Raw genomic sequence first — 13,731 nt, 5'->3', positions numbered from 1 at the left:
GGTCTAAACCTAAAGTGCCCAGGGCTGACTCTATCAGTGATGCCCCCTCATCATGAGGGGGAGGATCCCCACAGGGCTTTGTTGCAATGATGATGTCAGTACCCCAGGGCAGTGGAATCTTCCGCCCAGCCAAACTTGGAGCAGGCTGACAGGTGCCTGCACATACCGCTTGTAAAGCGCCTGGCTACCTGACCCTGATATAGTTAGTATCTGTCAGGCTGACCTTTTCTTTAACCTGACAAACACTCATCATCCTTTGAAAAAGGACGTCGAGGGCCAGACCCTCACACCCACAATGATGGGCCACCTGAGACATAATCACATAACACTGGAATTGGATTTAATACAGCACATTGTGAGCAATCTAGGAGTTTGGTAGAAATACATTGGGCCTTATTTAGAGTTTGGAAAACGGGATACTCCGTCACAAATGTGGCAGATGTCCTGTCTGTTGAATTACAAGTGCATTATAGACTATGGCCCTTGTGATATGGCAAACAGGACATCTGTTCTGTTTTGTTCGAGAAGGTTTTCCACTTTCTTCCACAGTATAAAAGAAGTAATGGATTGTATCAACTGCGTAAAGGTTTTGGAAATATTTAGTAATGGAGCACCTTAAAGTGAAACATAATAAAACTTGCCAAGACAAGTTTCAGTGAAGTTGTGATGGCAGCCTCCTACACATGAAAGCGATAGAGTTAGAAAAAAACCTGTTAGGCAGTTATATATTCTTGGTGCTTCAATTTGAACCATTTTATATCTGATCTGTGACCTCTACCAAAGAAGTGTACTAAAAACATCATGATGAGAGTAATTTCATAACCTAACTACTTACTGCCTTGATGAAGTCCCAAGAATGTAGGAATTAAATATGTTGTCTGATTTAAAACAAATGACATCTTGTTTGCTGAGGAAATAAGCGCAAAGAAATTCCATTTAAAGATAAGCTTATGGAAAATGACTATATACGTTTTACCAGAACATTTTATAAATTGACACCAGAATTTATATATTTCGCTCCACAATTCTTTTTAATGAGCTCCTAATAGACACAGTTCCACTTCCTTGACAAGACACCCATATAAACTCGTCTGAAGGAGTCAGACTATAGACTGCATAGTTTTTAGGTAGGCCTTCAACAATGTTGAAGCACGGATAGCTACAAGCCAGTCGCCGAAGACAAACCATAGTAGCACACAGACAATTTGTCTTCAATGACCGCTAACTCACTCTCTGCATAACTACCTCCTGCCCACCTCTCACTGGTCGAACCCATCCGTGAGTCATTGATTTCTCTACGACTACCTCAGCGGGGCATCATATGTTCCCTGTACAGTTCTACCGCGATAACTGTCATATGGTATATTCTACTGCGATATCTTACTTTACGAGTGACATTTTTTTATATACTAAATTGCTTAATCTATTGTACGAGTGATTCTTGTTGTAAAGCGCTCCGATACCTGCGGGTCTGGTTAGTGCTATATAAAACTCATAATAAATAAATAAAATGTTTAATAGAAGACTCGTCAGTAAGTTGATTGGTCACGTAAAGTGCCCAAAGGGCAGTAATTATGTTAAAAGTACAGATCTGAATAATGTTTACTCATAAGGAGTGGGGAAGTGCACTCATTTGATGTAACTAGAAAAGTGTTCTCTGATGTGGATGATATTATCGTTACTTATTATTATTATTAGTAATAGTAGTAGTAGTAGTCGTAGTAGTAAAGAGAGCTTTCTATGATCCCTGAGGGTGTTAGTTTATTCAGAATAGTCAACAAAGGTTACTGATAAAGCTTTGAAAGGATTTCATTAAGCAGCTGAGAATAAACAGTTAGACGTTTATTGAAGGATTAGATTTTATGTTGTTAAGAAAATACAGTGCATTTATTTGGGTCTTCAAGTCGATTGTTAAACAGTTCCAGAGAGCTGAGGTTGCTCCAGAGAGTGACCTCGATGGGAACTATTGGTTATTACACTTCCACGCTTTTAGATGATAGAAGCTTCTGCTTCTTAGTCATCTAGAACCTCTTGAGATGAGATGGGAAGAAGAGTGAACAAGACTCGTGGCCTCTTCAAATTTAGAGTGTGGAACGTTGTGTATGCTTCTTTGAAGTTCACTTTTATCTATAGATTTATTTGCATCTGGTCAAGTAAACTGTAAAGGAGAAGAATCAATTGGACCTAGGAACAAGATCTTGAATCTAGTCTCCTGCGATTGCCAAGATGATGGGCCTCCAAGGTGCTGGTTTATGGGACCATGTAGGTGTGGACAACGGTAGCCCCTGTGGCATCTCAAATGAGACTTGCACATGTTCTCAAGTGATTGAGCAATACATTGCAATCAATGGGGTCAAATTCCAAAGCCAGTTAGAGATATTAAGAAAATTATTGCTTTTTCACTGACATACTATTATCTCATTAAGTAAATGAGCCCATTTATAGTGCAAACAAAGGTTATTATTCTGCTGTGGGTATCCAGATTGAGAGCTAATGGGAAAAACAACGCTATGAGATATCTCTATAAATCCTTTCAGGGGGTCCATCTAGAGTTCCGTGCTTGGGTATAGATACTGTACAAACCCGGTATAATAGGTCTGTGGACTGAGGACCCTTCTAGAAACCTACAAATGAGAGCTCAGTACCTCATCTGTTTGAGGAAATAAGCACAACTATGACTGATGTGTGTAACACAAAAAATTACTTGCAAGAAGTTATAAACAAATTCATGTAGGGTATGCGTTAAAAATGATTACGTTCCCTCAGGCTGCTGCAAGGTGGTTTGCAGCACTATGCAAAATGCCCAATTTAAATAAATATAATACAATTATGAAAAGTAATTTAATATTTCATTATCTGTCATTTACTTAGTAAATGCAATCGATACAAAATCCAAGTGTTTGGAGAGAGTTCCCTATTCGCTCTGTAAGCCATAAGGCATCTACTCTGTAGGCCATTATGCCACAGTTCGGAGCATGGAAACAACACGAATAACCAGACCATGAACGTCTATTGTTTGCTGCTGCAGATGTCAATTAATTTTGCCTTCATCCATTCCCAAAAAAAGACAGTTCTCCTGCCAAATACTTGTTCTATTGCCGTGCTGGCAAAGCCTTTTAAATCGCATTCCAGAGAGCAGGAATTTGGTTTGCATGCAGCACGCGACACATTTCTGCCCAGTTTTCCTTGCCTCCAATTCCTGCTGTCTTGTTTCAAATCTTACCTTTGGACTACTGTAAGTGTGATTGGGTTAAGGGAGGGTCTTTTCATGGTGTTGTAGACAGACCTGAATGATCATCTGAATTCTGTTCTTGTGAAAGTACTAATTTGAAATCGATGGAAACTTTAATGGTTTCCATTTATCCACACACAAAAGGGCTGCAGCATCCTGCTCCCAGAGGACGGAGAGCTATTGTGGGTTCACCGCTCACATTCGTTTCAGATTCATTCTTTGTTTCTATGCACTACACTCTTTGGGATATACACGCATTGGTAAAGCCAGTAGGTCTGGCCTTGGCAAGCCCTTGCTATGATTGACTTGTTTTTTAAAACTTTTATAGCAAGTACAAACCACAAAATAACAATGAGTAGAAAACCAAGTAGATATGCCTCCACCAACATGTAAATATGGGCCATATGATTGCAATAACACATTTTTAATTAAAAAAAATCATATAATTTAATGAAAAACATCATGAAAAACACACCAACATTAATGAAGGAGGAAGAGAAAGACTGAAAAACCATCACAAAGGAAGAAAGCTAGAACCTGCACGAGTAAGATAAAGGTGCAGGGAGTGGCTGGTAGTGAATTAAAACGGCATGAGGTGCCTTTAAGACCGCACAACTTTGACATTCAGTCTTCTAACATTTAATAGCACCAGCTGTGGGCTTCTGAGCAGAGCTTTGGGCTCCGGCATGTATTCTTTTACAAATTAAGCCCTGGCTCTTCTTCCAATACACACAACTCACTTTTTGGCAGCCTGGGTAAAATAAGTGTGAGTCAAACCAGTAAGCATGAGGACACACATCTCCTAACTTTGGTTCCTAATCAACTCTACTAAGTTGCCACTAATAGGGAAGGACCCTCTTTGTTGCTTCCTCATCATCTCTCCAAAAGAAACATTAGTTAAGCTTCAGGAATAAAGAATGTAAAACACATTCTGGGCCTCTCTTTCTCCCCAGTTTCATTTGCCTCTGTCATATTGTTAAAGAGAAAATCTCAGTTATAGTTAAGCTGAAGAAATTCATTTTGCCTTTCTGACCAATGAGCGAGTCCAGGCTCCTGTGCCTAGGAGCAGCTGCAGCAGAGGTGAGTGATGCACATGAACCTTGTATCCGAACTGTTGTCCTCTTTTCAACTGCACCAATGAATGACACACCGCATGAGTCATCCATTCATCAATCTTGTGTGTCCTCATTGTATGCACATTTATGAATACGAATATTCTCACAAGTTACCAATATTGCATTAATTTGTCTGCTAATAATATTAATATCCACATGTGTAAAGCGCAAACACTCACCCGTAAGGGTCTCTAGGCGCTGGGGGCTGTCAGGAAGATTAAGCAAGCTACTGCCCAGAGTCACATGGTGCTGGGCTAATCTGCCGCCGGCGCCGGGGATCGAACCGTGATCCCCAGATTCCGGAGTCAGTCGCCCTGGCCGCGGCGCCACACCTCTTCCCTGCAGCAAAATGTATGCTTCGCTTAAATGGAAAAATTTCCAAGTATCCGGCCTCCTCCGTTCACACCAACCTCTGTTCATGGCCACTCCTAAACACTGTGAATTGCACAAGAAATTAGGCAAAAAACTGTACATTTCCTTTTAAGTATGTCACAATAAATATAATATTTCCTATATACTCAGGAAATAATACTGGCCAGTGCGTTTTTGAAGAGGAACGGGGAGTGAGGATGAAGTTGGCACTTTGCTGTATTTGGTGAGCCTGATCAAATATCGAAAACTACCCTTGGCTTTAAAAAGTTAAATTTTCATTTTCTGACGGAGGCATCCTTGGTCTGTTAGAATCTGGAACCCACTACTCCATTTTGACTCTGAAAAAAGATCAAAATAAATGGGTCCCCTGGAGGCCAGGCAGTTCAGTGTGAGATTAGGGAATACATCCCTGCTTAGAAGAGATTACTTTCTGTCAAGTAGAGAAAGCTTTTCTCCACAGCATGTTAATCAGACCATGCTAGTTTAGAAATAATCTGGCCTAAACCCAATTGTTGTTTTGGACTGACGCCAGATGCAATGGAGATAACCCCCCTTAAGGAGCTGCCGTTTTAACACCACCTGACAAAGTTGTCAACAGTTTCTGCTCTGCAGTGAACTGAGGCCCCTATGCCTAACGGTTAGGGCGCTCGACCTCGGACCTGGGGGAACTGGGTTCGAGTCTCGGTAATGACGCTAAACATCCTGTGATTCTGGGCAAATCACTTAATCTCCCCGTGCCTAACAAAAAATGAATGTGTGTCCTCATGTAACGTAACTGGTGCTTTGTAAAGCGCTCTGATACCCGATTGGATTCGGGTCAAGTTCGCGCCATATAAAACTCTGCAAAAAACAAAAACAAAAAAAAATGCATTTTTACTTAGACACACAGTGGCTAAACCCCTTTACTATACCAGGCTCTAAGGGCTTAGAATACAAAAGGGATGCAAGAGGGGATGACTGCAAGAAGCGTCATGGGGGTACATGGGCCGTGGAAGAAGGGAGAGAAAGGTGAATCACGCAGCATTGACATCAGGGCTGGACTGGCCGTAGCGGGCACTGGGCGGTTTGCATGTGGGCCGGAAGGGTTGGGGCCAGTTTTTGACACATCAGGCCGGTTTTGTTACTGGAGGCCGGTTTTGCAGCAGGGCTGTAACAAAAGCGGCAGCGGTGCTTCACACCAGCAACCCTCCACCCTCTCCCCCCCCCCCCCCCCCCCCAGGACCACAGTTTCTCAGTAGCACACACTCCCCCACACCACTCCCCACCCCCGGGCCGGTTGGGCAAAATGCCAGGGCTGATTTCTGTTCCCAGTCCGGCCGTTACTGTAATGCACCACTTGTAGGAGAATGATCTGGACGAGACAAAAGCGGGGAGGAGTTAGTACATGTGTCTATTAGTACAAATTTCTGGTGCTACCGGCCACCTCAAGCCTATTCCCATGCGCAACAATTTAGGTACAGATATATATCCCTTCCTGTATTGACAGGCAGCCAGCAACGAGAGCAGCCAGCCCTGCTTGTAGGGGAAGGTTACCTAAAGCACTCCAGGTGTTTACATATGTTTATCTTAAACAACTGCAGAAATTTAATTAAAAAAGAATTGGACGACTGCCATTAGTGGGTGAAAAAATCTTTTGTTTGGAAACAATTAATTTTGGACTTTAACGGCTAGAGAAAAACCTGTAGCTGAACTACACCAGAACGTTCAGGTTGTATGGTAGGATAAGAGAAAAGTTCATCAGAATACTGAGGGCAGAAATATCTTGCTACAAAAATATTGTGGCTAAAATATCAACAACAAAATATAGTGAATGTAAGCATATTTAGCTAAATATAGAGTTCATATTTTTAACTCCTCCTCCACATTCATTGTAGATATATAAACCATTATGCTACATGTATGTTAGGTAAGGTAAACCTATGCCTACCTGTATATTTATCTTCACAATATTTTCGTAGTTGACATTTAAGTTATGTTATATTCACCCATGACATTCTGGCATTATCCAACCTTTAAACGGTTTTCCACAGCCCACTTTCTGGAAGGTGACCCTCATATCTGCACATGGCTGTTTAGTCTTTGAAGCACCTCTGCACAAAAGTGTTTTCACAGGCACCTCCCCAACCTCACCTTAAGTGTCAGCAACCAAAAAGTGGCACTATGGAGGCAGTTACTGTGATGATACGCCTTGTACTTTCTAAAGAAGTTGTTTCTTTTCCTTAAGACTGAGGTTTCTACCTGTACATTGGCATAGGTGCACGATAAGACATCACCGCCTCCTTCCTTCGTTAATTGACCAGTGTTTTCTCCTTTTGAAAAGTTCAGCACTGTAGCCTTTTGCCAAATTGTTCTACACTCCCTGTGAATCCTGCATGAAAAAGGTTATTCAAGGTTATGTCTCACTGTCCTCTGTCATTGAGCCTATCTTTGGTGCTCTCCTGTAGCGAGTAGAAGGAAGACTTCTCTACATTACTAGTTGGCCCTAGCTGGGAAATCTGAATACACCTCTATGCAGCAACAACCCCAAATGGTCCTCTTTATTAGTGGTTCAGAGCTCTATCCGTGGTGGGGACACACCTTCTGAGCCACTCTTGCTTCCCAAGTGTCTCTGGGCCCAGACTTGAGTCTACAAGCTCCAAATCTGATAATCGTGGTCCCAGAGACCCTTGAACTAGACCGCTGGATGGAGTTGAGCTGTAAGGCAGCTGCTAGCCCAGTCCCACCTCCCTTCTAACTGCAGCGTGGGGAGACTAGCAAACTCTTCCACTTTACCTACTCCGCTTTCCCCCTGCTTTCCTTCCTCCAGCACTCGCACACTCGCACCATGGGCCTCCCAAATCTCCAGAACCCATATAGTATCTGCTCCAAACGTGGATATGGACCCGGTATTCCCATGTTCTTACATCTTTGTTCATTCTAGGAGGGAGTTACATGTTTTCCTTGGATTCAGGTGCAGGCACACTGGCTGGAAGTGGAGATTACCCACACCTATAGATGGCAAACTAGCAATAAGGCACAATAGCTGGCGGTATATTTAAAAAAAAAAAAAAACAATCCTTCCCCAAAATACCACCTTTAATGCTGTGAGCTATGTGCTAGCCTTAAGTAACTGTTCCTACCCAGCTGCTCAACTTAGAAATATTATGTGCAGTATACCACACAATCTGTATTACAGTCCTATCATTCCTGCCAAAATGACTACTGCGGCGGTGTTTTGAAAATGAGGCACCTAGACTGACCCACTGATTCAAAGGCACATCTGTAAAATCTACGCAGAGAGCTTGTCAGTTTTACTGAACCACCTATCTCCATGCTCCATGATCTTTGACATTGTTTTCATTGGATTTCTTGGGTCGCTGACTGCCTCTAAGTATAGTATGTTGACATTCACATAGGTGGCATCTTCTGAACATTGAAGAAAGATGGAGGTCCTGCATTCAACGTGACATTGCTGTGTTATAATTTGTTCCTTGTTATGTCATGATAGTCGACTCATATGAATCTGTGATAGTTGCCCAAAAAGGGAGACAGGTTACATCCTGCCCACGCCCCGTTTTGCTGCTGTCTGCATACATCTGTATTTCTGTGCTGGAAGTTACATATGCAAGTCCCCCGTAGACATAAGCCTGCCTTTGCTTCACTGGTCCATGGGGATCATAGGTGATTAATGCCCCCTTTTTTAAATGTATCCAGTATTTTCCTTGTGGATATTTTGCCCATATTCCAGAGGGGAGCTGTAGACGCAGAACAATAGAATCAAGAGGACCCAGCGCCTTGAGACCCTCACGGGTGATTTGCCGTGCTTCATAAATCCTGATTGATTGATTGATTTATTAAGATACACCCGTATTATAGCTTCTCATAAAATAAAAAACCATAAACGTATTGCGTCAATGGCGATGCCGGAAGAAAACAAATATGGTTTCAGTGGTCTCTGGAATCATTGTCTTGGTATTAATGGGCCTTGTACAATTTCTCAATAAACATCCTCTAATTGTTAATTCTCTCTGTTATGCAGAAATTGCTCAGCTACTCACATGTTATTCTTGCTTGGCACAAGGGTTTACATTAGTGCATAAGGGTAAATGTTCAAAGAGCCCATTGTCAACAGGTTGAGGTCAGCACAGCCGCGTGACACCCTGCGGGTACCACGGCTTACAGTGCAGCCCTCATCCTCGACTGAAGGGACACGGCATCTATTGCCCTGTGAACCATGATGGTCCTTGTGGGATATGTGATACACTGACAACCCTGAGCCTCTGCCAGCCGCAAATTGTACCACATTCACAGACCCATCGTATGCCACGCGGCAGTCATCCTGATTTTCAGTCAAGCCAGACTGAAAGTGAAGCATGCAGCCCATTCAGCAACACCGAAAGCAGCAGAGCACGGTACACGCCTATTTAACAGCAAACAAGCACATTCAGAGAAGAAATATGCCCCTCACCTGCTGAAACTGGCAGCGTGGATCCTATACGACAGTGGCCACTGATTTATTACCGATTCCTTCTCTTTTTTTCACTTCCCCTTATTAGGGTGACATTAATAGAAGTCAGCATTCATTTAACTGATTAGGTAGAAGGCTATTTTTTCCTCCTCATTAATGACTCACAATATTCGTCTGGTTCCCGCCAATCGATCAATCAGCCTGCCTGTTGCCAGGGCTGAGTGCAGCCGCGCGGCCATGCTTCCTTCAGTTTCATTTCGGATATTGCTTTGTGTACAGCTCCCTGGAGACGCGTCCTCACTAACCCCCCTCTCGGTAATTAAAGAAGAAGAACCACCGAGGGGAAGGAAGCCCTCCATGGAACTGCAAAAGGGAAGCTTTCACGGTGAATTCCGAGATGTGCGTTTTATCAAAGGAGAATGTTGAACCCTTTCTGAAAGGATCTACTGGAAATGTCATTTGGAGTCTGTGCATAAAAGGGCACTCGTAAGAAATGGGCATTTCTGATCCTTTTCCTGCGTCCTACAAGGCGGCTGCCTCGATGGCCGCCGCCATGATGCCTTCTCCGAAAGGTTGCCAGGGAGCCGAGGCGCACTGTTCAGGACACCTTTTGTTGAAGGGCCCTTTAACCTGGTTGTTGTCTTTCTGTTCTGCATCCCCAGCTCTTCCCTCAAGGACTCCCAAAGCACACGTATGCTCAAAAGGTCATTCTGCAACAATTTTAGATGAATGCGGAGATGAAACAGAACTGATACGTGAACTGGAAAGATTTCAGGCAGTAGTTGACTTTTGCGCTTACCAGGAAGTGTAAGGTGGTGGAAGAAGGCCGCTTGAGGTGGAGCAATGCCTACACATTCTTGGTGTTCACCAACAGAGACACAGCAGGCTCCTGAAAACCCTTTTGGGCCCACCCAGGGGGCTTTCAGTGTGAACATGAGAATAAAATGGCATTCCTGCACTTAATAAATACAGATGCCCTCGTTTTTGGGAATGGCAGATGCTGTAATACTTCATGACTATACCCATCCCAGTTAATATGAGGCCCTAGCGCGGGATCCAATCATTAATTAATTTCCACCGCTGGTGCGAGGATTGTTGCCACACTAAAGAAGTTGTCATGGAGCCATTGTTCATCTCATAGCAACTGGGACACATGCTATTTAAAGGCAACCTAATGCGTCTTTGCTTGCACTGCCAAATGGCGTCCTTGCCATCCCCATCATTGTCAATTGTAGTCTTTCTCCTGGATAGTTTAATTTTCACTCTTCCTAAGGAAAAATCAGCACAAAGCGGGCAAATAAAATCATTCTTAGGTCTAGGGGCTGAAAGAACACGTATAACAAGCACAGAGCATTGCATAGAAGGACTAGAGGTGAAAGTCTGGAATTGCAAGCAGGGGAGGTGGCCAAAGCAGTAAAATAACATTCTAAAACATGGGATTATTACAGGACAGTTATAATAATGTGCAGAGCCGAGTGGAGCCCAGTAAGAAACCTCATTCATGGTCACCGAGGCAGTAGATGGTCTGCATATCCCGAGATCCTGTTGCTCAAACATGCAGCGGCCATCGGATACCGCGCCGGGCAGACTCACTATAAAAGGAAGTGATCACCGCCCGAGTTTAGCATAAATAAAGCTGTTCCAACAAAAGGGAAAGCAGATCAATGCTAACTAATTCCTGTCAGTTCTAATCAAGGGCAAGAGATCAATAAAGACTTTAACCATAGATAATGGAATGAGCACAGGCCTGCAGTACAGCTGATTCGGAAGAAAAGAGATTTCCTGAGGTCAGCAGTTGAATTACAATTTGCTTCCCTTAAGCCCGTCGCGTGGCACAATTGTACTTGGTGTTGCAGCACAGTCTGTTTGCCTTACCTCATACCAGCAGCAGCATGCCAGAAGCTGTCAGGTATATTGTACAGCCGTGCCTGAAGTAGGGGCAGTCCATCACCCTGCTTTTGGAATGTTTACCCATGTGTGTCATGGCAATGTTAATATCATTTCCTTACATGTGTTATGCCACGCAGAAGATACTGTCTCGTCCGGAATTCTATATGAACCCCCTGCTCTAGAAATTACATTAAAACTACGATACTGCCTCTCACTTTTCTTAAAATTTGTCAGACACTGTAACCAGATTACCAACCAGGTAGATGCACTCGCTTGAAAACACCCACTGGAGAGTGGAAAACATGTCTGACACCAAACCCAAGTTAGCACTGACTTTAAGGTGTGGAATATGAGGCTGACACTGGACAACAGGGGACATAAGTGTTATCTTGTGTTTCTGAAAGAAGGCCTCCTGTCACGCACGTCATACTGCACTCCACCATTGGGTAGTGACAATCTGAAATGCCAACAGAATTCAGAAGGGCAATTTTGCCCCAAAGTGCAGTTCAAAAACCTAAGATTTGTGTCCTTTCCTTATATATAATGGGATCACCCATGTTTTATTTCTGGATCTAGACAAATATTCTTTTCATGACTATCACAATAATTATTCAATCTTTTGAGAATCATGCTTCATCCTCTCGGGCAGCAGGACACACATGCTGAACTGTTGCTTTGCTCCTTCCTCAGAAATTATGTCAGAATCACCAACGTGCTCTGTGAGGTGACTCTGTTGATGAACAACACTCAGGGAAACAATAGTGGCAAGCCAGTCTCTCGCTTCCGCAACGTGGCCCTACTGATAAACAACACGAGGACAAAAGACAGTGGCAGACCAGGCGCTGGCCTTTATGAGGTGAATCTATTGTTGACGAATACGCAAACAACAGATGGTAGCACTCCTGGCTCAGCCTCAGCGAGGTCACTCTTCGGATGAAAAACACATGGACAGAAGACTGCTGTAGACAGTGCCCTGGCCCCCACGAGGTGACTCTACTGATGAACAATACCCTGACAAAAACAGTGATAAACCGGGCGCTAGACTCCAAGAGGTGACTCTAAAAATGAACAACATTCTGGCAAACCAGAGTGGAATACAGGGCTCTGGTCTCTGCAAGGTGATTCTCCTGATTAACAATACCCAGACAAAAGACAGTAACAGACCAGGCTCTGCCTCATCGAAGTGACTCCTTTGATGAAAAACTCCAGGACAGAAAAACAGTATTAGACTAGGCTCTGTACTCCACGAGGTGGTTCTTCTGAGAAACAACACCTGAACAAAAGACAGTGATAGACCGGGCTCTGCCTTAATGAGGTGACTCTACTGATGGCCCTACTGTACAAAACGCAGTGATAGCCCGGGCTCTGCTTAAACGAGGTGACTCTACTGATGAACACACTGATAAAAGACAAATATCTTTAACAAGTAATGTAAACAAATACATATATAAACACATGAATATATATATACACTCATAAATATAAACAAGTAATGTAAACAAATTATATATATATTTATTAAAAACCATCACTGAGATAAGACATCAATAAAAATCAAATCTTCTTAGTTCATTTCTTTGTGTTATTTATTTTTCTTAAGCAGTCAAAACATAGCCGCAGTCTGTACAAAGCCAACACGTGTTTCGCGCTCCACTGCGCTTCTTCTTTTCTTTTTTCATCTAGTGCTAGGATTCAGAAAGAAAAGGACGAGAAGGCTTCCAGCCTGAATGGAGACCTTATCAAGGGGAACCTAATAAATTAAGAAATACTGACAATGATGAACTTAGAACTTGGAGATTAAAATCGTTATAAGAATTATTTTTGTGGAAGTACAAGTTCTAACTTTAGAAGATGAAAAAAGAATAGCAAAATCAAGAGACTATAAAAGTCCTGAAGAAGCGCAGTGGAGCGCGAAACACTTGTTGGATCATCAGCAGTGCATTGCGGGCGAGCGAGTTATAGTTAGCTGAACTAACTATAACGGGGGATTTTCAATGGTTTTGTACGAGTGAAAAGTCCAGCTAACTATAACGTCCCTAAAACCTATGGTTTTTTCAGTGAATATATATATATATATATATACACACATGCATATGTACAATACAAGAGTCACCTCACAGTCTGCCTTTGTCTTGGTGTTGCTATTCACCTCGCAGAGTGCTGTATATTACCCCTTCAGTATTAGAGTGCTGCATAAATTATGCAAAAAAGAAATCAAAAAGCTCTGAGTTGTTCCCAAGTTTAGGTAGAGCGCAGCTCCTATATAGAGCACCCTAGAACACCAGAAACCATTCAAAGCATTGATCTTCAAGGTACTTTTCAATGTTGTAATTCTCACTAATTCATCAACCCTAAAGCAATTGCGATCATAACGTATAATGTCACAACATGCCCAAGTGGGCTATTGCATAAATGACTGTCATTTAAGGCAGTTGATGCTTCTTTAGTCAAAAAACAAATGGTATTGTTCCTAATGCCTCTATTATTGCCTCTATAATTCAAAATACATTCTAATACATCAATAGTTCATAAACAATGTATTCTTAGTAGAAACAAAATGTATGGTATTCCGCTGGTATACTGCATTGCCCATAATTATACTATTTAAATTTTTTGTCTAATACAAACACACAGCATGCTATGATAATAAGTACCAAGGGGGCCACCCTACATCA

The 13,731-nt window shown here is 42.6% G+C and overlaps 1 protein-coding gene across 2 annotated transcripts in view; it reads left to right on the top strand.

Annotated features, from left to right (window-relative positions):
* Positions 1-13,731, top strand: part of SLIT3 (slit guidance ligand 3) — a 1,010,870-nt gene that overhangs the window by 685,494 nt on the left and 311,645 nt on the right. The gene's annotated exons all lie outside the window — the stretch shown is intronic.

The sequence above is a fragment of the Triturus cristatus genome, chromosome 7 (assembly GCF_964204655.1).
Source record: "Triturus cristatus chromosome 7, aTriCri1.1, whole genome shotgun sequence".
NCBI lineage: Eukaryota > Metazoa > Chordata > Amphibia > Caudata > Salamandridae > Triturus > Triturus cristatus.
The sequence above is the reverse complement of the archived record's forward strand: the minus strand, read 5'-3'. Positions and strand labels throughout refer to the sequence as shown.